At 35.8% G+C, this 25,058-nt stretch overlaps 1 long non-coding RNA gene across 1 annotated transcript in view; it reads right to left on the reverse strand.

Annotated features, from left to right (window-relative positions):
* Positions 1 to 1,480: 1,480 nt before the first annotated feature.
* The window catches only part of LOC129633277 (uncharacterized), a 58,363-nt gene continuing 34,785 nt past the window's right edge, over positions 1,481 to 25,058 (reverse strand). Inside the window, exons 2-3 of the long non-coding RNA XR_008704991.1 lie at positions 15,130 to 15,270; positions 1,481 to 1,610 (exon numbers count right to left, since the gene is read on the reverse strand). This is a non-coding gene — a long non-coding RNA (uncharacterized LOC129633277). The remainder of the gene's footprint in view (positions 1,611 to 15,129; positions 15,271 to 25,058) is intronic.

Consider the following 25,058-nt stretch of genomic DNA (forward strand, 5'->3'; position numbering starts at 1 on the left):
CCAAACCATGTGTCTGCCTGAGCAGAGCCCAAGATCATATCATTTGTGCCTCTTGGTGCAAAGCATACTTGTGTTCAGAGTAATTGACCTGAAGTACTATGTGCTGGTGTCCAGGAAGGAGTTACAAACACAATAATATGGAATACCTACAAAAATTAGAAAATCACTACTGTAATAGCGTCCTCACCTTTATTTGAAACAAAACAAAACAAAACAAATAGCCATTATGTTGTAAGACAATTCTCAGTGTAGAACAATAGCTCCAAGGATAATCCCAAGCCTTCTTGGGGCTAAGAAAACAAGCAAAAAACACAAATGCACATGATATTTTGATGAAGTCTCTATATTAAAAAATTAAAGGATATACTTGTAGTAAACTCTGAATATTCACAGCTTCCAACTAACAGGGGACCACCACTGAAAATCTGAACATTTCAACAAGGTAGAACCTAGGAAAAATACAGAGCAATGTCAAAGGAGGCCAAAAGACAGAAATTAAAGAAAGACAACTAGTCTACCAATATATAAAAAATGCTTCATAAACGTGAGAAATCTCCCTAGATGTTGGAACAATTAAAGAAAGAGAAACATTTCCCTGGTAGTTGGGGAAATGCATAATTAGAACGACAATGGGCTATAACTATATAATCAGGGGAGTAATAAGGAAAACATTTTTAAAAATATAAGGCCTGCCATTAGGAGGGATGGAGATGAGAGGAGAAGTAGAATCTCATGGATCATCGGTAGAAATGCGAGCTGTTAAAATGTTTCATAAAGCAATCCGAAAAATAAATAATATAAAAGCAAAGAGCTGACTCATTTGAAAAGACTCTGATGCTGGGAAAGATTGAAGGCAGGAGGAGAAGGGGTTGACAAAGGATGAGATGGTTGGATGGCATCACTGACTCAATGGACATGAGTTTGAGTAAACTCCGGGAGTTGGTGATGAACAGGGAGGCCTGGCGTGCTGTGCTCCATAGGGTCGCGAAGAGTTGGATGCGACTGAGTGACTGAACTGAACTGATGTATGAATGCAAGTTTGCATGGGATACATATTTATATACACAGATATACACAGCAGTTTGTAGTGGAAATATACTTTATATCAAACAATGTTATATGCATACCATATAATATCATTTAGATATTGTATAGTTGGTTCACATATGAAGTCTATTATACGTTATAAACTCAGAAAATTTTACATAATAAAAACCCCTTAAAATGAGTGAGGGAAATATTTTAGTGTATGTGACTATATATATTGTGTGTATATTACTATGAGCATGAGAAGGCTTTGGGATACCACAGAAAATATTATTAAATAGGAAGAGCCTGGGTATACCCAAAAGGGAATAAGAGAAGAGGAGAGGTGAGTTATTAGTGAAAGAAGACTAATTAAATTATATATTCGAAACTAAACCACATTAAGTTTCCAACAACCTACAGGTAGCACATGGAGAAGAACCTGCCTGCGAGTGCTGGATACACAAGAAACTCAGGTTCAATTCCTGGGTCGGGAAGATCCCTTGGTGAAGGAAATGGCAACTTACTCCAGTATTCTTGCCTGGAAAATGCCATGGACAGAGGAGCCCGGCAGGCTCTGGGGTCTATGGGGTCATAAAGAGACACAACTGAGCAAATGAGCACAGCAACAACAATGATCGTGTTACGTTAAATACCCCTGAGTCTTTGCACGCTCACATCCACGTTAACATCCCTAAAATTTCTCCTGAACTCCAGACTCATATCCGACCGTGTTTTCTATTTCCATTTGTGCATTTAGTAGTCATCTCATACATGCTGTTTTAGACAACACACTTGATTTCTTCTACAAACCCATTCCTCTCCATCTTTTCCATGTGAGGAAATTGCAAGGGACATTTTTTCAAATTGTACAGTTCCTCTCTGAAAGTGTCCCATTCTTTACCCTTCAATTACTTCCTGATTCTGATTTTTCTCACTTTCTCATATAGGCAACTCTGCAGATTCAAAGTGTCACAATTTCTCACCAAGGCAACTGCAATCACCTCCTGATCTCTCTTCTAACTTCTTTGCTCTCTCGTGTCGATTCTCTAAAAAGAAGGATAGTCATTCTGATAAAATATAAGTAATATATTTTCTGCTAAGCTCTTGCCAGAGTTTTTAACCTTAGAGAGAAATACCTATAAACCTGTCAGAGCCTTAGAAGTTCAGCTTCCACATTTACACTCTGATCTCTATTTCTCTGTTTTTCCAATCACGCTGTCTTTTATTCATTCTGGCCCAGCCACCCCGGCCTCATTGCTGCTAGTCAGACTCATCAAGCATATTCATCCCCACACCAGGGCTTTAATTCTTGCTCATTCCATCTGGTATATTTTTCTTCCTGATGTTCATGTCTTATTCCCTCATTACCTTCAGATCTCTGCTCAAACTTCACTTTTTCAGAGTGTGTCTCCTTCGTGACCTACATTAAATGGATTCTCTACTCCATCTCTTATGCAGCTTATTTTCACTACTTCAGGCACACACACACACACACACTCACTCACTCATAAAAAATTATAGATAGAAAAATAGATAAATAAATAGAAAACCTCTCCCAGTAACCCTACCCTGTCACCATTTCTATGAAACATTGTTTTGGGAAATGACATGCATAATATTTTTTATTTATTTAAAAGTTATTATTAAAAATGCTCAAATATTTTGTTGTTTCAAGAGTGGCTTTTTTCCTGGCTATCCAGCGTTGTTAGTCTATAAACATCTCCTCTGTCTCCCTAGTGCAGACCTAGGCACACTTGGTCTTCATCACCTCACTCCCATGCTTGCAATGTGTCAGCGTCTATCTCCTCTTTTTCATTTCCCCTGCCACTGTTACAGGAGAACTATTTCTTGTTATTAATATCCCTCTTCTTTATTCCATGTGTCCCTTCTACTTTCCTTTTGTGAACATATCCGTCACAATGTTCTTATATACTTTGCAAGCTCTAGTCCAATTTTTCACCTTATTTTGAGCTTCCTTCCTCTCAAAATACCATATCTGTATCTCCAATTCCAAATTCTATCCTTTTTTCAAGGATTCAGTTGAAATGTCACTATTATTATTAATATAGTTCTCACAAGAAACACTGGCTAAAACTGATCTGTTATTTGAACTTAGACTATTTAAAGCTTTTTATCATATCCATCAAGATATGAGTTATTTACATTTATTATAAAAGCAGTCATACTTTTAAAAATATAAACTGTTGTTTTCCAAAAAGGTTTGAGCTCAAAGAGAAAGATAATATATTTATATATATACACATATATATATATATAAATAACACAAAATCCTATAAGAAAATCAATGTTTAAGAGATAAATTGAATGAAATATTTTCACAAGAAGACCAAAGATTGGCTAATTTTACTTACCAAAAATTAGAAAATAGATAATGACAGTATATTCAAAACCATAAATATATAAATTATAAGCATAATAAAATATATTGTTTAACAATTTTTTAATATGGAAGCTTCGTTTAATCTATTTTTTCTCTGGCTAGATTCCTAACATATCTATATTTAAAAGACATTAACAATAATAACTTTCTTGTTTTATGTTTTGCCCATGTATTTGTAAAAATCCACCTAGTTTCACTACAAGGTCAGAGTTACCAAAAAGGAAGGCACTTCCCTTCCTCCAAGACACGGCTTTCATCTTTGAGGTCCACTTTAATCTAGGCTGACATTAATGACACTGCTCAGTTGAAACCATTGATTTTTTCCACTGAACGTGAATATGTTACACATGGCAGCATTATAAGCACGCTGCCTTCTGCTGAGGAAGTTTTCAGAGCTTTATAGAAAAAAATATCCTATCTTTCTCCATTTTCATACATAAATATGTACTCTGAGGACAGTCTCATTCAAGAGAACTCTGATACCATGATATCTGAAAAACAGGCATCTCACCTCTACTTAGGAGCTCCCAGGTGGCTTAATGGTAAAGAATTTGCCTGCCAACACAGGAGACACAGGAGACATGGGTTCAATCCCTGCATTGGGATGATCCCCAACCCAGTGGGGGAATGGAGTAGGATGTGGCAACTCTAGTATTCTTGCCTGGAAAATTCCATGGGCAGAGGAGACTGCTGGGCTACAGTCCATGGGGTCACAAAGAAGCAGATATGACTGATTGCACATGTGTGTGTGCACACACACACACACACCTCTATTAATGCATTCTGTACATATCTTACTTCCTTAGCATACTAAATATAAATAGGAGTTGCACACTAAATATAAATAGGAAGAATGAACTCAGTTATGCAAATTAATACTTAAATGACTTCAGGTTTACAGAAGTAACCCAATGGATATATTATGTACCAGCCATCCCATCCTATTAATTTATAGTCCCATATGAGTAAAACATTGTTTGGTAGAGATGCATTAATTCATGATTCTTCTAATATATACCTTCATACACACTATGGAATAACTTTGGCTTAATTAAGCTTCCTTACTCTCCCCATGATTCAAATACACACACATATGACTCTGAAGCACTCTCCAAATATTTTCCCCTTTGCATTTCTTTTGAGAAGACATATTTAAAATGTTTAGATATACTGACTTGTTGTTTCCATTTATTTTGTCACAGAAAACATGCTATAGCTATAAAGAATATAATTCATCATTTAGAAATTGAGATGTCCAAGATAAAGATAGCATGAGCACATATATTCAATTCCGTATACTTAAAAACTGAATAGAATGCAAAAACAAAATGGAAAGTTAAAAGAACAGCTCTTATAAATGTTAGGTTGGTTTATAAGAAAAATAAATAAATAAAAGAAATATAATATTTTTATTCAAGAAGGATCTACATGGTTCAATACACATTCACTTGTGAAGTTACTAAAATTACAATTGTTTATTTGGGGGTGGGAGAGGAGAGTATGGGGTTACCCAGGAGACAAAGAGAGCAATATAATTAGAATCCACAGGCTGTGCTTTGTGGCTTCAGGTCTGTGGTGGGTTGGGGGTAAGCACAGATTCTGATGGAACACAGGGAAAGGCTGGGCTGTGATGTGGTGAGTTTCAGAGGTGGCTCAGAGGACAGCTGAATTGGGTTAGAAGTGGCTGTGCTGCCTGGACCACTCTATCCAGAGAAGCCTTTTCTGGTGGGACCCAGGATGTTCAATGGGGGTAGCAGGGTCTCCTGAGGTGAAACATACCTGGATGCCCCAGGTGCCAGAGTCCCCTCCCCTCAGACTCATCTATACAGAGTCTGGCTGATGCCACCTACCAAGAACACTCTGATCCTTCTCGACCCCTCCCTCCACTTGGAGTCACATTTCAAGAAATCAGTGAATAATTATGCAAAAGGCTTTAGGAAGATAAAACTATAGAACTTCCAGCAATACTCAAATAAAAATAAATAATTCAAAAAATTTAAAAAAATAGAGAAACTGGGATTGAAAGGGTCAGATAATAAGCTGTGAGAAAAAAACAAAGCATTAGTTAATTATAGGATGTGTGGTTATAAATGAGAAGGTAAATATTCCTCTTAAAAGAATAGATTCAAACCACTAAACTTCTAAGCAGTTATAGATATATCAATATATCCATATACACCAGAAGAAAGACCAGTTTCTCACTGAACGTACCAAAAGAAACACAGAAAGACAAGTAGATGAGAGAACACTATTAGTGAATTATTTTCACCATTCTAAATTTAAGAATCCTAGTGTACTATTATTGTATGTTAATCATTGAAACAACAAGGAGAATACCAAAAAAGGGCATATATATAAGAGCAAAATGTGAGAGAAGAAAGTATAAAACAGCAGAACAAAAGTAAGATCAAATAATCGAATAGCAACATATGTACATGTATTTTTCACCTCTCTCATAGCTATTACTTGATCTTAACTCCATCAACTCTCAAGATTATTACAAGGATTTTGTTTTCTTGTTTGCCGTGTCTCCCTATAGCCTAGACTTAATACAGCAGCCAAGGTAGTCCTCATAAAATATTTGATTATCTTGAATTGAGATTTTATATTAGTCATTATCTTGACCAAAAGACCTATGTGATTTGCCCACTTGGAATCACTCTTACCTGTCAAAACTTATCTACTGGCCTCCCACTCTTTTCTAGACACACTGATGCTCTTGTAGTACCTTAAACATTGTCTCACAACAGCATCCACATGGGTAAGCATCCTTTTATACAGTCATAACAGAAGACTACAAGTAAGGAACAATTCCTTCCTTCTCTCGTTATCCAACAGTATAATGCTTACAATGGATTTGATAAAAACAGTAAAAAGAAAATAAAACTACATGCCAATCTCATTTGTCAGCATGGGCACACTATACTGGGAAGGTTTCTGTGATCTGTGTCTTTCTTTGCATCTGCTAAGATGTTTCTTACAGGTTGTCTCACTGATGCCTTCTGCAAGGTAATAGGATCCTCCAGTCCTCACTGATGTCATTCTAGGACTCTTGTCTGTTTCTCCAAATCTGTTCATTGCCCCTGGTATCACTCCTTCCCTCCCATTACTGTTTATTTTCTATGGAGCAGGGCAGCTTATTATGCTAAAACTTAATTCGTTTAACTTAAAACATGTCTTTTCACTGTTCAGAACGTATTCTTAATGTACTCAGAATAGAATTCAAAATCATAATGATGTCCTGAAAAGGGATCTAGGATTTGCCTCCCACTGTCTTTCTGAGTTCATGCCCTGGTGCTTTCTTCTCACTCTCTCCACTCTGGTCACACAGAGCTCCTCTTCATCCTTCACCCAACACCCTGCCGCCTCCTGGTGCTCATATCACTTTCTAAAAAAAGTGTTTTCTCCTAATACCTGAACGTTACCCTCTCCACTATTATACGGTACTTCCTTTATATCTTTGTTCAGATGTTGATTTTCAGTGAGGTACCTGCAGAATTCTCTCTTCCCCTTGCACTTGATATCTCCTATATATGTTTGCTGTACATTTCGTCCTCAGTACAATCTGTTGTTGTTTAGTCGCTAAGTCATATCCAACTCTTTGTGACCCCATAGACTGTAGCCTGCCAGGCTTCTCTATCCATGGGATTTCCCAGGCAAGAATACTGGAGTGGGTTGCCATTTTCTTCTCCATGGTATCTTCCAGACCCAGGGATCAAACTCACGTCTCCAGAATGGGCAGGCAGATTCTTGACCACCGAGCAACCACCACAGTATACAAATGGAGCTTGATAAATGTTTACTGAATGAATAACTGGTTATATGTCCCTTTATCAATGATTTTAAGTTCTTGGATTCCCCTTAACCCTTAATAGTCCTTTCCAGTAATGTCATCCTTACTTGGACGTTGTCCTAATTCTATTCTATCTGGTCTTCACATCATTTACTTTACTATAGAGACTTAGTTTTCACAAAGAGAAACCAAGTCACAGAGAACACTAACACTAACCATCTGAGTATGAGAGGTGCCAAGAAAAGGAAAGTCTTAGAAGAATCATGGCTTCTTAGTAAGGATTTAAATTTTTCCAGCATTTACAGGATCCCTTGAACCAGTTAAAGTGACTCTTCCTCAAAGCATCATGTTTTCCATAGATATAAGATGGTTACTCAAAAATAAATGCTCCATGAATTGCAAAGTACAATACAGATTTAATTTAGATAAACTTAACTTAGATTCTCTGAGCCACTGTTCACCAAATACAGTAGAGATATCCAAGAGATGCCTTTATTATCAAAGTGAAGTTTTATATGAAAAATGGTGTGAACCATATGGAGGCTTGGTTGATATTGGTTTATTTTTTAATTTAGAAAATAGCACTATGAACTGATATGTCTTAGTCTAATTTTCCTTGATAAAAGGGTATACTATTCTTTCACTGTTCATTTATTGATGTCTTCATTAAATGAAGAAATCATTACTAAGCATCTACTTGTGCCAGGCAGCAGAGTTTTATAAGGTTGAAGCTCACCATGGGAATTCAGTGATAAAGTAAGACATAACCATTTAATCTAACTAATCAGACACTCTATGGAGAACTTGGGATATAAATAAGAAGAGATAGAGTTTAACTAATTTAATTGTCACCACAATTCAATAACTTAGGGCTATTAATACCCTCCTTTAGAAATAGGAAACAGAAGAAGAAAGATAGAAACTAATTTGTTCAAGGTCATGTAGCTAATATTTTGAAAGCTCAACTCAAGGCCATTGACTCCAGAATTATTGTTCTAAAAGATGAAAGTCTATTTTCTTGAATATGAATAAATACAATTTCTACCACCAAAAACTTCATAGTACAAGAAAAGATGAACTTATAAAGTATTTAATACTGTTATAAGCTGGTGTAAGTGTGATAATAAAATTTTATATGGAATTTTAAAGAAACTCAGCTTAAAAAATAATTTTATTCTTCTTCTGTGTAATAAGTAACACAGTAGTATAGAAAGCTAACAAGTGTTGGTGACCTAACTGAGCTTGAGGGATAAATTAGTAAGGAGGCCAAGTACATTCTAGGAAATAAGAAACAATTATGATGAATTGTTAGATGAGTTTCCAATTCTTTGTGAAGTGGATTTCTCTACCTCTGTCTCCAGTCTCCACAATTGAGGTGTGAATATCTGTTCTTGGAACATATCACCTTACAAACACTTGATGACAGGAACAGAACATATTAACATTCATTAGATGAATTCTTTATTCACTGTTAATACACATTTCCCCCCCCTTCTAAACACAAATGGAACCTCTAAATTTCACATACAGTAAAACACAATGGGGTACTTTGAAACAACATAACCCAAGATGAGAACCAACAACATTCCATTGTCAGTCGTCGCATTAACAAAATGCAATCATCTTGCTTTATTTTAAATATGCCTGTGTGTGAAAAAGCAGCATCCCTCATAGGTACAATTGTTATTTTTATTTCAGGTTATTCTTTAGTGCAAAAATCACAGATGTTGATCAAAATTAAAGTAATAGTTCACTCTCCTGAAACTAGTGCTTTACAGATTACTTAGATAATGTGATAACTAGGAATACAGCCATATGTTTTATTTCCAGTCATTAGTAATGTTACTGCATTTACTTGATTTAAAACTTTATATAATTATCCACTCAAATCTTTTTTTTTAAAAATATTTTTATATTAGATGAGATTGTACCTTATGTTTTCAACCTTGGATATTATCCTATATACTTTCAATTAATCTTCAGGACAGCTGAGATTACTGAAGTTTTTTTTTGGTGTGTACATCTATTTTGCTAGGCATGCTGTTGAAAAATGTAGTTTAGTAGAGATAAAAAGAAAGACAATGTGTCAACTTTCAATTTTTGTAATTGATGAAAAGAGAAATAGGTGTCATAATTTAACTCCTCCCTCTTTTTTCTAATTCTAGATAGACATTTGCATTACACATTTCAAATACCAATTCTACGATTTTGCTTTCAGTTCCCACTTTATGTCAGTGACCCTCTGGTGCTTCAAATTCAGGTGGAAAAGAAAGCATGGAAATCTTTCACATGGAGCTTCAGAGAAATAAAAACATACAGCCAAACAAAATAATATCATGTAGTTATGAATTCTGTGTAGACAATGAACCAGTGATGACAGATAGTGAAAGCTTGGTTGATTTGGAGCACTTTAGTTCTTTGGGTATGAATGGCCTCTCTGAGAAAATGGCATTTCAACTGAGATTTCCTATCTGTAAAATTAAAAAAAAAAAAGAAAAAGAGAGAGAGAGAGAGAGAGATCATCTTTTTTTCCAATAAGAATACATTCTAAATTTGTGCTATAGCAAATGAGAGCCACTCCAATAATCTTGCCTAGAAAATCCCATGGATGGAGGAGCCTAGTGGGCTGCAGTCCATGACGTTGCTAAGAGTTAGACACGACTGAGCGACTTCACTTTGACTTTTCACTTTCATGCATTGGAGAAAGAAATGGCAACCCACTCTAGTGTTCTTGCCTGGAGAATCCCGGGGACAGGTGAGCTTGGTGGGTTGCCATCTATGGAGTCGCACAGAGTTGGACACAACTGGAGCGACTTAGCAGCAGCAGCGCTTGTCTATGATTGCAAGTGAAATATAAAGGAAAAAGAAGAAATGGGTTTGGGCTTGATGGGCTTGAGTAACTGGGAGGATTTAACAGCCACCGGGAAGAATTTAAGCTTCCTTCTTTCTTTTGTCCCTCCCTTCCTTCCTTTGTTCCTACTTTCCTTCCTTCCCCTTCCTTCCCTCTTATTCTACTCCCCTGCTTCTTTCCCCTATTTATTCTTTCTCTCTTTTCTTTCTCCTTTTCTCTCTCTCTTTCTTTCCAAAAGAAAAGATTGAAATGCATTGATTTTTGAATAATTGTATATATTCTAGTAACTTTTATCCCCCTCACCTATTTATCTCTGCCTCTGTTTTCCCTAACTCAGTGTACTCCAACATTCTCTCTTTGAAATAATCTGGTTTTCTGCCATATTTATCCACTTATGTACTTTTAATAAATACAGATATATTAAAATTAAGAGATAAAATAGAGAAATTTCAGAGTAAAGAAGGTATTTGTGACTCATATAACTTAGCAAGTATAAAAATTCAAACTTAAAGAAAATTCCATATGAGATTGACAAGAGAAATGAATAGCCATTCATACAAGAAGCTATCCATATGGTCAAATAATTATATGAAAAGATGTTCAAAATCATTGATTATTAGATATGCAGATTAAAACCACAAGAAGAAACTAATACAAACTCACAGAATGCTTAAAATTAAAAGACTGCCAATTACAAATATAGAGGGGAGTTAGAATAAGGAAACCCTCAGAGTAATCTCAAGGTGCTGGTAGGATTTTTCAAATTGATATGTTTGCTTTGGGAAAGCTGTTTATCTTATCTACTAGAATTGAAAATTATAGTGTCTGGGACTCAGCCATTTCATATTGGGTATGTATCCAACTTGAATGCCTACACAAGTAAACCAGAAGATATGCAGAACATGCACAATAATATTTTCATAGTAACCTAAAACTGAAAACAATCTGGGTTTATCTACCATTAAATACATTATGATTTATTAGTATAATGGAGTATTATATAAAATATAGATAAATAAAGGTTTTCCAGATGCAGCTAGTAGTAAAGAACCCTCCTGCTAATGCAGGAGATGTAAGAGATGTGGGTTTGATCATCAGGATGATCCCCTGGAGGAGGAGATGGCAACCCACTGCAGTGTTCTTGCCTGAAGAATCCCATGGACAGAGGAGACTGGTGGCTACCTTCAATAGGGTTGCAAAGAGTCAGACACAAATGAAGTAAATTTGCACGTATAGATACATAAACTGTAGGTGCATGTCACAAAGCAAATAAAACGCACAAACAGTATTAAAAAATGAATCCAATAGCAAAAATATGCATTGTAAACTACATTTTATTCTATTTGAAAAAGAGCCTGGATTGATTCTGCATTTTAATTGAGGTTGATCACTTAGACATAACTATAGCTGCACCAAATTAACAGATGACCTGAACAACCTGTTTCAAACTGAGGGTTAATTGATTCATTGACCCATAAAATAAGATGTGCTCTCAAAAATGTAGCTGCAAAAAGTGAATATTAAATAGATGACCAGTATGAAAAGGTTCAAATAGTATGAGTAGACTCAGATTTCTATTATACCTGTTCCTACATGTATTAGATTGCTAGGACTACCATAACAAAATACCATAGACTGAGTAGCTTAAATAACAGAATTAAATTGTACTGCAGTTCTGGAAGTTAGACACCCAAGATCAATGTATCAACAGATTTGTTTTCTTCTGAGGGCCCTTCCTTGGCTTCAAGATGACTGTCTGTTTACTGTGTCCTCACAAGATCTTTTCCTGTGTGTTGTACATCTCTGGTATTTGTGTTTACAAATTTCATCTTCTTAAGGACGTAATCAGATTGGATTCTGATCTACCCTAAGGTCTCATTTGAATTCAATCACATTTTTAACAGTCTTATTTCAAAACAGTCATATTCTGATACTAGGGGATAGGAGTTCAACATGTGAATCTTCAGGGACATAGTTCAGCTTTTGTCATCATATCTTAAACTCATTCTATAGTCTCAAGAAATGGTATCTATGACTACTGAAAAGGAGGAAAAATAAATACAACCTGATTTTTGGATCAATCATGGTATGCTGCTGCTGCTAAGTCGCTTCAGTCGTGTACGACTCTGTGCGTCCCCATAGACGGTGGCCCACCAGGCTCCCCCGTCCCTGGGATTCTCCAGGCAAGAACACTGGAGTGGGCTGCCATGTCCTTCTCCAATGCATGAAAGGTAAAAGTGAAAGTGAAGTCGCTCTGTCGTGTCCGACTCTTCGCGACCCCATGGTCTGCACCTACCAGGCTCCTCCGTCCATGGGATTTTCCAGGCAAGTGTACTGGAGTGGGGTACCATTGCCTTCTCCACAATCATGGTATACTGCTCATGAAAAGGTAGTATTCCATCGCAAAAGCCAATATTGTTTTGCTGTGTATTTGTTGCTGTTCAGCTGCTTAGCCATGTCTGACTCTATGTGACCCCATGGACTATAGCACACCAGGCTTCTTGGTCCTTCACCATCTCCTGGAGCTTGCTCAAACTCACGTCCGTTGAGTAGGTGATGCCATCCAACCATCTCTTCCTCTGTCATCCCCTTCTCCTCCTGCTTTCAATCTTTCCCAGCATCAGGGTCTTTTTTAATGAATCAGCTCTTCACATCAGGTGGTCCTAAGTATTGGAACTTTAGATTCAGCACCAGTCCTTCCAATGAGTATTCAGGATTGATTTCCTTTAGGATTGACTGATTTGATCTTCTTGCAGTCCAAGGGACTCTCAAGAGTCTTATCCAACACCACAGTTCAAAAGCATCAATTCTTCAGCGCTCACCTTTCTTCATTGTCCAACTCGCACATCCATACATGACTACTGGAAAAACCATAGCCTTGACTAGATGGACCTTTGTTGGCAAAGTAATGTCTCTGCTTTTTAATACACTGTCTAAGTTTGTCATACCTTTTCTTCTAAGGAGCAAGTGGTTTTCATTTCATGAGTTCAGTCCCGATCTGCAGTAATTATGGAGTCCAAGAAAATAAAGTCTGTCACTGTTTCTATTGCTTCCCCATCTATTTGCCATGAAGTGATGGGACCAGATGTCATGATCTTAGTTTTCTGAATATTGAGTTTTAAGCCAACTTTTTCACTCTCCTCTTTCACTTTCATCAAGGGGCTCTTTAGTTCTTTTTTGCTTTCTGCCATAAGGGTGGTGTCATCTGCATATCTGAGGTTATTGATATTTCTCTGGGCAATCTTGATTCCAGCTTGTGCTTCATCCAGCCCAGCATTTACCATGATATACTCTGCACAGAAGTTAAATAAGCAGGGTGACAATATACAGCCTTGACATACTTGCTGTACATAGATATAGAATTATATGATTGAAAAAATGGCAGCAGAGTATGGACATGGTGTTTCTTTCTTTAATGCCTAACCCAGAATGTATATATTTTTGGAAAAAAGATCTAAATAATAATGTAAACACTAAGGCTCATCTTGTCAATGTAAATTAGCCCCTTTCTCTATTCAACGGGCCTGTGTACAGAGTAGCCTGGATTACTAGGATCACATGGCCAATGCTGAGCTCAGCAGTGTGAATTTCTGCTAACCAATTCCCAACTGCCATCACCATTGCTGAGTGCTCACCACTGCAGAGGCTAAGATGCAACTCCACATGTGGCAACAATCCATGGACATTCTTGAATGAATATTAATCCAACAACTCTGGCAAAAGAGTTATAATGGACATTTTTTATGATGGATTTTTTGTACTTTCCCTTCACTGGGATGGACACATATTCAGGGAACAGATTCCCATTCTTTGGCTGCAGGGTTTCTGCTAGCACTAATATTCATGGATATGCAGAATAGTTTATCCATCCCACAAAAATCACAAATAAGATCTCCTCTATCTAGACAATTCATTTTATACTATGATGATGGATTCGCATCTAAAGAAATCAGTGATCTTGGACTCAGCTAATTTGATAGGATAATGAAATAGCTTCCTGCATATCCAATTACCAACCACTTGGGAAATATGATACAGCTTGAAATTTTATCTCAGAGGATAGTTTCAACATGCCTTAAACCAGAACCCAGAGTCTGGTGCCATCTTCATCACAGGAAGAAAACAAGGATCTATCTAGCAGTGTTTCTATCACAATTATTAAAATAAATCCTTGGTGATATTTTTTCTTCCTACACCATAACTTTGAGCACAGTTAGTTTAGAGACATCAGTAGCTGAAAGGAATGCTTGCATTAGGGAATATAGTAATTCTGGGATCATGTGTTCCAGGGCTATTGATTTCCTACTGAATAGGCAGATATGGGTGATACTAGCCAGGAAATCTTAATTGCCAGGAGTAAAATGAATTTCTGGTAGACATTGGAGGATAAAGCGTTGTACCTGAAATACAAAAAATTCACTGAGAGTCTTCTAGAACTTTCTTGTACTATGATCTTAGTCAGTAGATAAATAAGGCAACTCATCCCCTATAAGAATTAATGAGCCCTGTTAGGTGAGGTGCTGGTAGAAAATAAAGGGATTATGAAGAGGGTGATAGAAGAAAACAATAATGGTTACCAACTTAGGCTGAAAAGCAGTTGCAGAAATGAGACAGCAGACACTGTCTGAGATGTTACTTACAATGCCCTTTATCTCCCTGCTGTTTGATGTGAAGAGCATGACGGTAGCTAACATTTTACATTTCAGGTGAATATGTCACATGACTGTGTTTCCATCAGGATGGTTTGATAGTTGATTGGCATTTTTATGCTTTCTGCTGTATAATTTTTTAACTGAAAAGAGGAAAATAATGAATGTTGTGGTGCAAAACGGGTGCAACTTGCAGGATATTTTCCATCAATCCATGTTTACTTTTTCTTTCACACTGACATATTTTAAGTAGGTCAAAAGGCCTCCTTGCTTTTTGTTCTCTGGTGGCTGATGACCAAGGAGAGGCACCAGAAAGATGATAAAGAAAAGAAGGTGAGTAAGGCTGGCAGATTTATTGCCCCAACTCCCTGTGAGAGTTTATGACGTTCTGGTGGTATCTTCTTACCAAAGGGCATTGCTTATATAGGTGTCTCTCTTTGTGTAGTTCTCTCTTTGGGTTCTGGTAGCATTTCTTCCTTCATTCTCCTTGCTCCTTTGATCTCTGGTAGTTAAAGTTTTCCACTGTTAATAGTTCCAGGAAACTACCCTGTTCATACAGTCATAATTAGGCCATTTATTAACCTCTTTTAAAACTAACATATTTTATTGGTTCTTGTGATGGATTCAGGTATTAAGAATAAAATATATTAATAAATTATTTATAAAATAATTAGTTTCATATTAATATGTACATTTGAAGTCAACTAATATCTCAAAAAACTTGGACTTTTCTTCCATTGGCATATATTACTTTTATTTGACACATAAAGTTATTATTGATAGGCAGATTGGCTACCAAAAGACTACTAATGCACACAAGGATCAGGCAAAAGAAAAAAAGTGCCATTTGGGGGGAGGAAATTTAGCAACTAATGGCACTTCGCCAAGCAAGAAGCAGATGTTTAACTATAACTGTCAACAAAACATGAATAGAAAAAGAAACAGCATCATATGAAAGTTTTAGTTTAGAAAGTACAAAATCTGAAATTTGACATAAACACCAAGATGGAATAGAACATGTGTAGTGAAATCAGTCACTTTTTTTGTGATGTTTCTAAAGAATAGATGACTCTTCTTTTTAATTCAAAGGCAAATCCAAAGTCAATGAAGTTAACAGCTCACAAATTTTTTCAACAGTTTAGAATAAAACTCCTGGCAAGCAGTGAGAGCAAAGTTCACTGACGTGGCTAGACTATATTAATATTTGGAACAAATGTGAACTTTTAACAGATACAGAATCCAAAAAACAGTGTACTAGTTTGTAGAGCTTAACTAAAACTACTGATCTAGAAAGACTCTTTAATGAAAACAGTCTTTTGCCAGAGAATTAGTATCTTTCACCAATGAGATTAGTCAATAAATTGAAAAATAAAATCTCTTATACAAAAAGTGTCAGTTCAAAGATCATTCTATGCTCAATTTACAGGTCATTTCATCAGCAAATGGATAAACCTCTTTTCCTCTTGGCCACATAGCATGTGCCTGTTATGTTTTCATGGATATTGAATAGGAACTACAATATGGTTATTCCTCAAAAGGCAAAATTTTATATTTGGTAATGTAACCATGCCAAATATGCAGCAGCAATCTTATAAAGATAGCTAGGTTATTTATTATACCGATATGTAATACCCCTTGATTTGTTGGAATATTTTTTTCATTGTTTTGAGCATTTCCAAAAATAAATAATATTAAAGTGAGCGTAAATGTGGATATGTGTAACCAAGGGCTAAACAAGCATTTTATGTGATAATTTCTGAGAATGAAAAATCAAAAAATTGGTATACTTTAATGATTATAACACATTCCAAACTCACAGGTATGATTGCACACTATTGTCTCTGGTAATAACCTGTGCTACGCTTACAGTCTACTCCCTAACAGATGGTGGAACAGATAGTTCTATTCCCCCGTGGCTACACACTAGGCTTTTAGAAGTGTAAGAGTGAATTTTTAAAAGAAATACAAACTTCCAAACCTCATCTCATGCATAAACATTTGTTTGAGTTTAAATTATCCAGTTAAAATGGTAGTGTGATTTTTTTTGGTAAAACATTGTTAGCAGTTTTAATGTTTATGTAGGTATGCACTTGAAGTCTAAGGGGATTTTTCCATTCTGTTTAAAATGTAGTTAAGTGTAAGAAGTTAAAAAAAAAAAAAAAGGCTGGGTATTATTTAAATCAACAAGCTAAGTTTTATATCTGGGCTGTTTATATAGGCATAGAATATTTTAAAGACAATGAAGACAACCAGTTCCATCATTTGTTCTAAAAATATGAGAATTGAGGCTCAGAATTGAAGTGACATGTTAAGAGCACACTGCTAATTAACAACAGTATGTCACCAAGTATAAATATCCTGTTTTCCATAATGGCTTCTCCAATTTGTAGTCCAACTAAAATTATATGTGTTCCCCTTTCTTCATGACCCCATTAACACTTTTTGTCTTTTTCATAGTAGTACTTATATTGTTTTTATTACAGTATAGTTGCTTTACATTGCTGTGTTATTTTCTGCTGTACAGCAAAGTGAGTCAGCCATCAGTTCAGTAACTTAGTCACATCTGACTCTTTACAACCCCATGGACTGCAGCATGCCAGGTCTCCCTGTCCATCACCAACTCCTGGAGTTTACACAAACTCATGTCCACTGAGTCCGTGATGCCATCCAACCATCTCATCTTCTGTCATTCCCTTCTCCTCCCACCTTCAATCTTTCCCAGCATCAGGGTCTTTTCAAATGAGTCAGTTCTTTGTATCAGATGGCCAAAGTATTGGAGCTTCAGTTTAAGTATCCAGTCCTTCCAATGAATATTCAGCACTGATTTCCTTTAGGACTGACTGGTTTCATCTTGTAGTCCAAGGGACTCTCAAGAGTCTTCTCCAGCATCACAGTTCAAGAGCATCAATTCTTCCGTGCTCAGCTTTCTTTATAGTCCAACTCTCTAATCCATACATGACTACTGGGAAAACCATAGCTTTGACTAGATGGACCTTTGCTGGCAAAGTAATGTCTCAGCTTTTTAATATGCTGTTTAGGTTTGTCATAGCTTTTCTTCCAAAGAGGAAGTGTCTTTTAATTTCATGGCTGCAGTCACCATCCACAGTGATTTTGGAGCCCAAGAAAATAAATTTTGTCACTGTTTCCATTGTTTCCCAAAGCTCCCACTCACCACAACTAGAGAAAAGCCCACACAGCAACAGAGACCTAGCACAGTCAAAAATAAAGAATAAAATTATTTTAAAAAGAACCAAGAAAAAAAATGACAAGCCTTTATTAACAAGATGAAGTCATAGGAAACTGACTGTGGTCTTGCTGGCAGACTGTCTCTATTGCCTTCTCTATTCATACACTTCAAAGAAGCTTGATGGGCTACAGAGGCTCATGTAGCCAAAAAACAAACAGAAACAAATAAAAAAAAGAAACAAAACAATAAAATAAAACTGAGACTGGCCTCCAGCCAACAACCAACAAAAAATTGAGAGATTCCGTTCCACTTCCCTGATGGCTGAATTCTGCCAGTAGTCACAACAGCTTGGAAGCAGAGCCTCTGCAAATTGAATGTTCAGAAGAGACCCTGTCAGAGACCCTGAGGAGAGGGCCCAGTGAAGCCACTGCCAGATTCTTGACCTATAGAAAGGGTGACATAAAAAACACACTGTGTTTAAAGCACTGTTTGTGGTAATTTGTTATGCAATATCCACCATAAATTTAACTAAATATTGAATATCACATCCAATCAGTCAGTATTAATTGGTCAGTACTAACTTGAAAATGGTTTATCTCATATAAAATAAAGAAATAATCATTAAATCTGAGAAAAATTATAAAGATTCTTCAGGCATTTGTTATTTTCTCTGTATATGTCCAAATTATCTTATATTACAGTCCTTAATCTCCATAGCTAGTTCTCACTTTTAACTTGAGCTTGGAGAGTTGCAAATTTTGTGATTAACTGTCTCATGGGGTAACATTATGATTATGATATTTTCCAAGACACACAGGAGCATTGGATGGCAGCGGAAGACAGTTCTTGTTTTCAATACTCATCTTAAGGTAATATGATTAGGGTCTCCCTCCTTCCTCGGTGTTGCTTTTACTTTAACCAATTCTTTACATAGCAGCAATGGAATAGTATCATTTCTCATTTCCCTGTCATTTTGGCTGTATATTTCTACTAATTTAGCCATTTACAAAAGGATCATATGAATAATTTGTGTCATATGCCACAAAATTTTCACTACCTCAAAACTTTGGATGTGTTGGCAACCATCCCAGCATAAAGATATTGTAAGTACCTCCCTATTTATCATATTTTAAATCTAATAAAATTTTTCTCATATTTACTGGGGGGGGTCATCACATTATATGAGCTTTCCACATGGCTCAATGGTAAAGTATCTGCTTGCTAACACAGGAGACACAGGAGACATGGGTATGATGCCTGTGTCAGGAGGAAGAGGAGGAGGAGGAAATGACAACCTACTCCAGTATTCTTGCCTGGAAAATCACATGGACAGAAGAGCTTGGTGGGCTACAGTCCATTAGGTCGCAAAAAGTGAGACAAGACGCAGCAAACACACAACAACATTGCATCAGCTATCACCACTGTTAACAACTTGCATGTTTCATAGTCACTAACTTGACATCATTTACTTCTATGTTAGGAATTCATACAATTATCCAAAAGACACTTGATATAAAAGTTCAGATGTGCTTTCTCCTCAGAAGTAAAGCAATGACAAACTTAGACAGTATGTTAAAAAGCAAAGACATCACTTCATTGACAAAGGTGTGTATAGTAAAGCTATGGTCTTTCCAGTAGTCATGTACGGATGTGAGAGTTGGGCCATAAAGAAGGCTGAGCAGCAAAGAACTGATGCTTTCAAAATGTGCTGGAGAAGACTCTTAAGAGTCTTTTGGACAGCAAGGAGATCAAAGCAGTCAATCCTAAAGGAAATCAACCCTAAATATTCATTGGAAGGACTGATGCTGAAGCTCCAATACTTTGGCCACCTGTTGTGAATAGCCAGCTTATTGGAAAAGACCCTGAGGCTGAGAAATTTTGAGGACAAGAGGAAAAGAGGGCAACAAGGTTGAGATGACTTGATGGACATGAGTTTGAACTAGTTCTGGGAGAAGGTGAAGGAGAGGGAAGCCTGGCATACTGCAGTTCATGGGGCCACAAAGAGTCAGACACAACTTAGCAACTGAACAAAAACAACAGAATTTGAACTATATTTCAAGTTCAGCTTCCAGGCTTATCAATAACAAGACAAAAATTTGATTGAAAGCAATGAGTTAGAAGACGGAGATAATCTCAACATCCAGAACCTATCACTTCAAATCATCACTTATCTTTTTTGTTGTGCTTATTATATAATCTCTCTGAGTACATACTAACTACACTTTTCCTAGTTCAGCTTTACATCATCAGTTAGAAAGTTCAGAATAATCAATTCCAGTAATCAAGTGCAATATGAATGCTCCATCTTTATATTAATTTGATATTTTGCAGAGCAGTTTTACAAGAAGGTAGATCAGTGGTCATAATATCAAGTCTCTACTATTCTAAAATGGAAGAGGGAACAAGAATAAAGACAAATAAAATTTAATGTAATAGTCATCATAAAATGCAAAACAATAAAATGGTCTGTCATCTGTAATTTTTTTTCAAATGAAAATGTGTTTAGTAAGTAGGAATAGGAATGGATAGAAATAACAAGTCATGTCCAAAAGATCAGTAGAAATTTATTGTATCTCTGCCATTCACTTATCACCTTGCTAAATTAAGTGAGAAAATATGAAAATACAAATTCAAAAAATTACTTTTTCAATACTTATAAGATTATAAGTTTATGTTTATTCTTATTTATAGGACTTAGACTCTTTTTATCAAAGCACTTTATTAGAAGTAAGAAATATAGGCATACCATAAAAGCATTAGCACAATTTAAATTCCTCAAATGCAATACACAAAATATAACAAATAGAACAAATAATAAAATGATAGTCACATATTTTGAGCTAATGGCTTCTCCAGGTAACACTTCACCTTTAGAATGGGAAGCACTGTTTGTAATTAACATCTCCATCAGCCTAGGGCTAAAACAGTAGCAGCAAAACACACTATGAAAAATGTTATCCCCTTATCCAAAGTTCAGCCCATAATAATGGAGACTAAATTGGCTGAATCCAAAGATAATGCCATTGGTATTTTAGCTATGTTAGCTACATTCAGCCAATATAGTCACCATAATAAGGGCTAAGCTTTGGAAAATGGGATAACATTTTTCATAGTGTCTTTTGCTGCTTCTGTTTTAGCCCTAGGCTGATGGAGATGCTAAATATAAACATTACTGATCAGGAGGAAACACTGTTTTTGTTGTTGTTGTTGTTTTGGCTTAAACAACAAATATTTATTTCTCACAGCATTGGTGGCTACATAGTTCAATATTAAAGAGCTGGCTAACTCAGTTACTGATGAGACCTCCTTTTCTGGCTTGCAGAAGACCACCTTCTCACTGCATCCTCACATGAAAGAGATGGAGCTCAAGAACAAGTTGTCTTGTGTCTCTACTTACAAAGGCACTAATCTCAACTTAAGGGTCCCATCCTCATGGCCTCATGTAATCCTAATCACCTCTCATAAGCCCCATCTCTCAATGCTATAGCACCTGGGATTTGGGCTTCGATGTATACATTTTGGGGAGACATTATTCAGTCCACAGCAGTATTTTAAAAATTGCAAGTTTACTGATGTTACTAAGCTATGAAGAAGTCTGAGAAATAAAGTGGTTTTTCTTTAGATTTTTCAACCTTTGGAATAAGAAAGATGCATTGGAAGGGGGTTGGGAGATGCTGGCACGATACAGGTGGGCATCTCCTGAAGGCTGCATTAGAGATTTCATGAAAGTTGATTCCCCCAACCATGGACACCATCACCACCCATCACCAAGAGGAACCTATACTGATCCTGTTTTGTGGTTCTTGCAGACTCTTCATCAGTGTATCTATTAACAACCAGAAAACAAATTTGAGATTATCCTCAACATAGGGCACCATGACTTGTTTTCCCATTTGATATACTATTGTAGCTTTTCTCATGTTCTTACACATACACCTCATCAATATTAATAGCTCCCTGATATTTTGCAGTCTGGATAAGACATAATTTATTTAACTTTATGCCTATAGTTGGGATTTTTAAGAACATTTGTAGATGGTTCCCAATTTCCCTCATTAGAAACACAATTATAAAGAGAATTTCAGAAGTTAAATCTAACAATAAATGATGGAGAGCAAAACTGCTCAAAAAGTTTTAAAGACTTTGAATAAACATTACTTAATTGCCTTCAGGAAAAACTATCAAATTATATCTATGTGAAGTGTTAGAGAGTGCTTACTTCCCCAGGTATTCAACAGCATTATACATTATCATTAAATTTTCCTCAATAGTGAAAAATCTAACCCTGTCACAGTTTTTTTTTTTAATTGAAATGCAATTGATGTATAACATTGTGTAAATTTAAAGTGTATAATATGTTCATTTATATATTGCAATATTATTGGCTTACTATTAGCTCACACTTTTAACACCTCATGTAATTATCATTTGTGTGAATGTGCTAAGAACATTTAAGATCTAGTTTCTTAGCAACTCTGAAGTTTATAATGCAGTATTGGTGACTATAATCATCATATTGTACATTAAATCTCCAGAATCTATTCATCTACTAACTAAAAGTTTATACCCTTTGACCAACATCTAGTTTTGGAAGCTTGTTTTTATTTATTTATTTTATTTTATTTTTTTGCAAGGTCATTCAAGACTTGGGCTTCCTGGGTGGCTTAGATGCTAAAGAATCTGCCTGCAATGCAGGAGACCCAGGTTTAATTCCTGGGTTGGGAAAATCCCTTGGAGAAGGGAATGGCCTCCTACTCAAGTATTCTTACCTGGAGAAATCCACGGACAGAGGAGCCTGGTGGACTACATTCCATGGGGTCACAAAGAGTAAGGATCACAGCATGAAGATGATATAAAGTTGGTAATTAGCACATTTTAAGCGCTAAACCTCAAACTAAATAAATAATTCACAAATGTCACATGAGGATAATCTATCCACGAGGGAAGAAAAACTAAAGAGACTATACCCACATGGGTTTACATATTTTAAATAATATTAAGCTATTAAAACATCATGAGAAGTTTGCATACTTAATATGTTCTAAGTAATTTACATGTTTTCAGCTAATAATTGGAGAAGGAAATGGCAACCCACTCCAGTGTTCTTGCCTGGAGAATCCCAGGGATGGGGCAGCCTGGTGGGCTGCCATCTATGGGGTCACACAGAGTCGGACACGACTGAGGTGACTTAGCAGCAGCAGCAGCAGCTAATAATTCCAAGAATTACATAAGACAGGTAAATCAGTATTCCCACTTTCCTGATGAGAGAACCAGAGTACAGAGAGGATAAGTAACATGGACAAACTCACTCAGCATAGATTTTAACACAATCTATTTAAAGCTCCAGAGCTCATGCTCTTTCATGGCAGTAGGGGGAGCAGTGATTGCCATTTGAGCATTAGATGTCAGAGACAATGATAGTGTTTTTACATCTAGTAAACAATTAACAAAATACTAATTCTAATGATTGGTTATGTAGCATATTAAACACACACTTTCCCACACATATTATAACATAGAACATACATAGAAAATAATTTGATGAAAAATTGTAAGATGCATTGTTTTTTTGATACTGTTTTAATTGATTAATAAAACATTATTCTTAAGAGCATTGCAAAACAATACAAAACAAAACAATAAAAAGACACAGCACCTAATAGTTACTTGCAACATTGGAGTAGTCTGCAGATGAGAGATAAGGATAATGTGCACAGACACCAGTTCACTGAGCATTAACAAGTTTCTTATGTGTATAAATTCCAAAACTCTATTCCTATTGTGGTATGATATCTTTATGGGAACATTTTTATGTGTTTTACATTACTTAGATTTTTAATAATTTTTCTTCTTAAAATCTATTCCTAGGCAAAGGGCTACATTTTATATTTTTAATCAAAATTATCTATGAAAAAGATATTGCAAAGTTAAGCCTAATTTTTCATATAATTTTACCAATATATCTTTATAACTACATGAGTTTATTACAGATACCACAATAGAGACCAATTCATATCAGAGCTGTTGAAATGTGAATCGACTGTATTTTAATGATAAAATAATAGTGAAGACAATGTTTTGTATACTCTCCCTTTCACAGAGGTTACCATTTTAACTGTGACTCATCAGATTTTGATTTATTGCTTTATCCATTCTTGCAGCTAATGGGGAACAAATTACTTATTACTCATGGAAGACACTAACTACCTGGTGTTGCAGAAAAAGAGAATATTACAATTTACATTTAAATGAGATTTGAAATGTTAATGAACATATCTAGTATTCTAATTATCTCTACAAATACTTTAAATTAAGGTGAACTTTTGTAGATGGATCATTCCTTGAGACTTACTCTAGAGTGCCCTACAAGGTTCCTTGATAACATGAGAACTGTATAATATACATATTATATAGATATGTGTATTGTTATAGTGTAAAAATATAAACTAAATAGCTGTGATTATTATTAATAAATATATAATTTAGTGTAATAAGTAAGCATAATCACATAATCTTTTTTAAAAATGTAAAATTATCTTATGAGAGTATATTTGAGTCTTCATTCATTTATTTTCTTCTGGTTAAAGACATTGAAATATCACTGGTTGAAAACAGATGTTAAGATAAAAATGTCCAATACAGCAAAGATATTTACCTTTTACTTCAGCACAGTATTCTCTGTAATGTGTAAATTTCTTTGTAAGCAGCAAATAGCAACATGGAAAATGAGGTCATGTGTACTTTTTCATCAGTTCACTATGTTTTGGGCTACCAACAAACATGAGTTCAAAATCAAACCTTACATTCTATTAAATATAGTGACTCAAGAAAACAAATACCTCATTTTCTCTTTTCATATTCCAGTTTAAAAATCTTTACTGGTCTACAACAGGTCAATATGTTCTACTCCTAAATGTAGGCAATTTCCTTAAGTACTGTATTGAAGTAATGCTCAAAATTCTCCAACCAGGCTTCAGCAATAAGTGAACTGTGAACTTCCAGATGTTCAAACTGGTTTTAGAAAAGGCAGAGGAACCAGAGATCAAATTGCCAACATCCGCTGGATCATGGAAAAAGCAAGAGAGTTCCAGAAAAACATCTATTTCTGCTTTATTAAGTATGCCAAAGCCTTTGACTGTCTGGATCAC

This window comes from Bubalus kerabau, chromosome 18, assembly GCF_029407905.1.
Source record: "Bubalus kerabau isolate K-KA32 ecotype Philippines breed swamp buffalo chromosome 18, PCC_UOA_SB_1v2, whole genome shotgun sequence".
In the NCBI taxonomy this organism is placed as follows: Eukaryota; Metazoa; Chordata; class Mammalia; order Artiodactyla; family Bovidae; genus Bubalus; species Bubalus kerabau.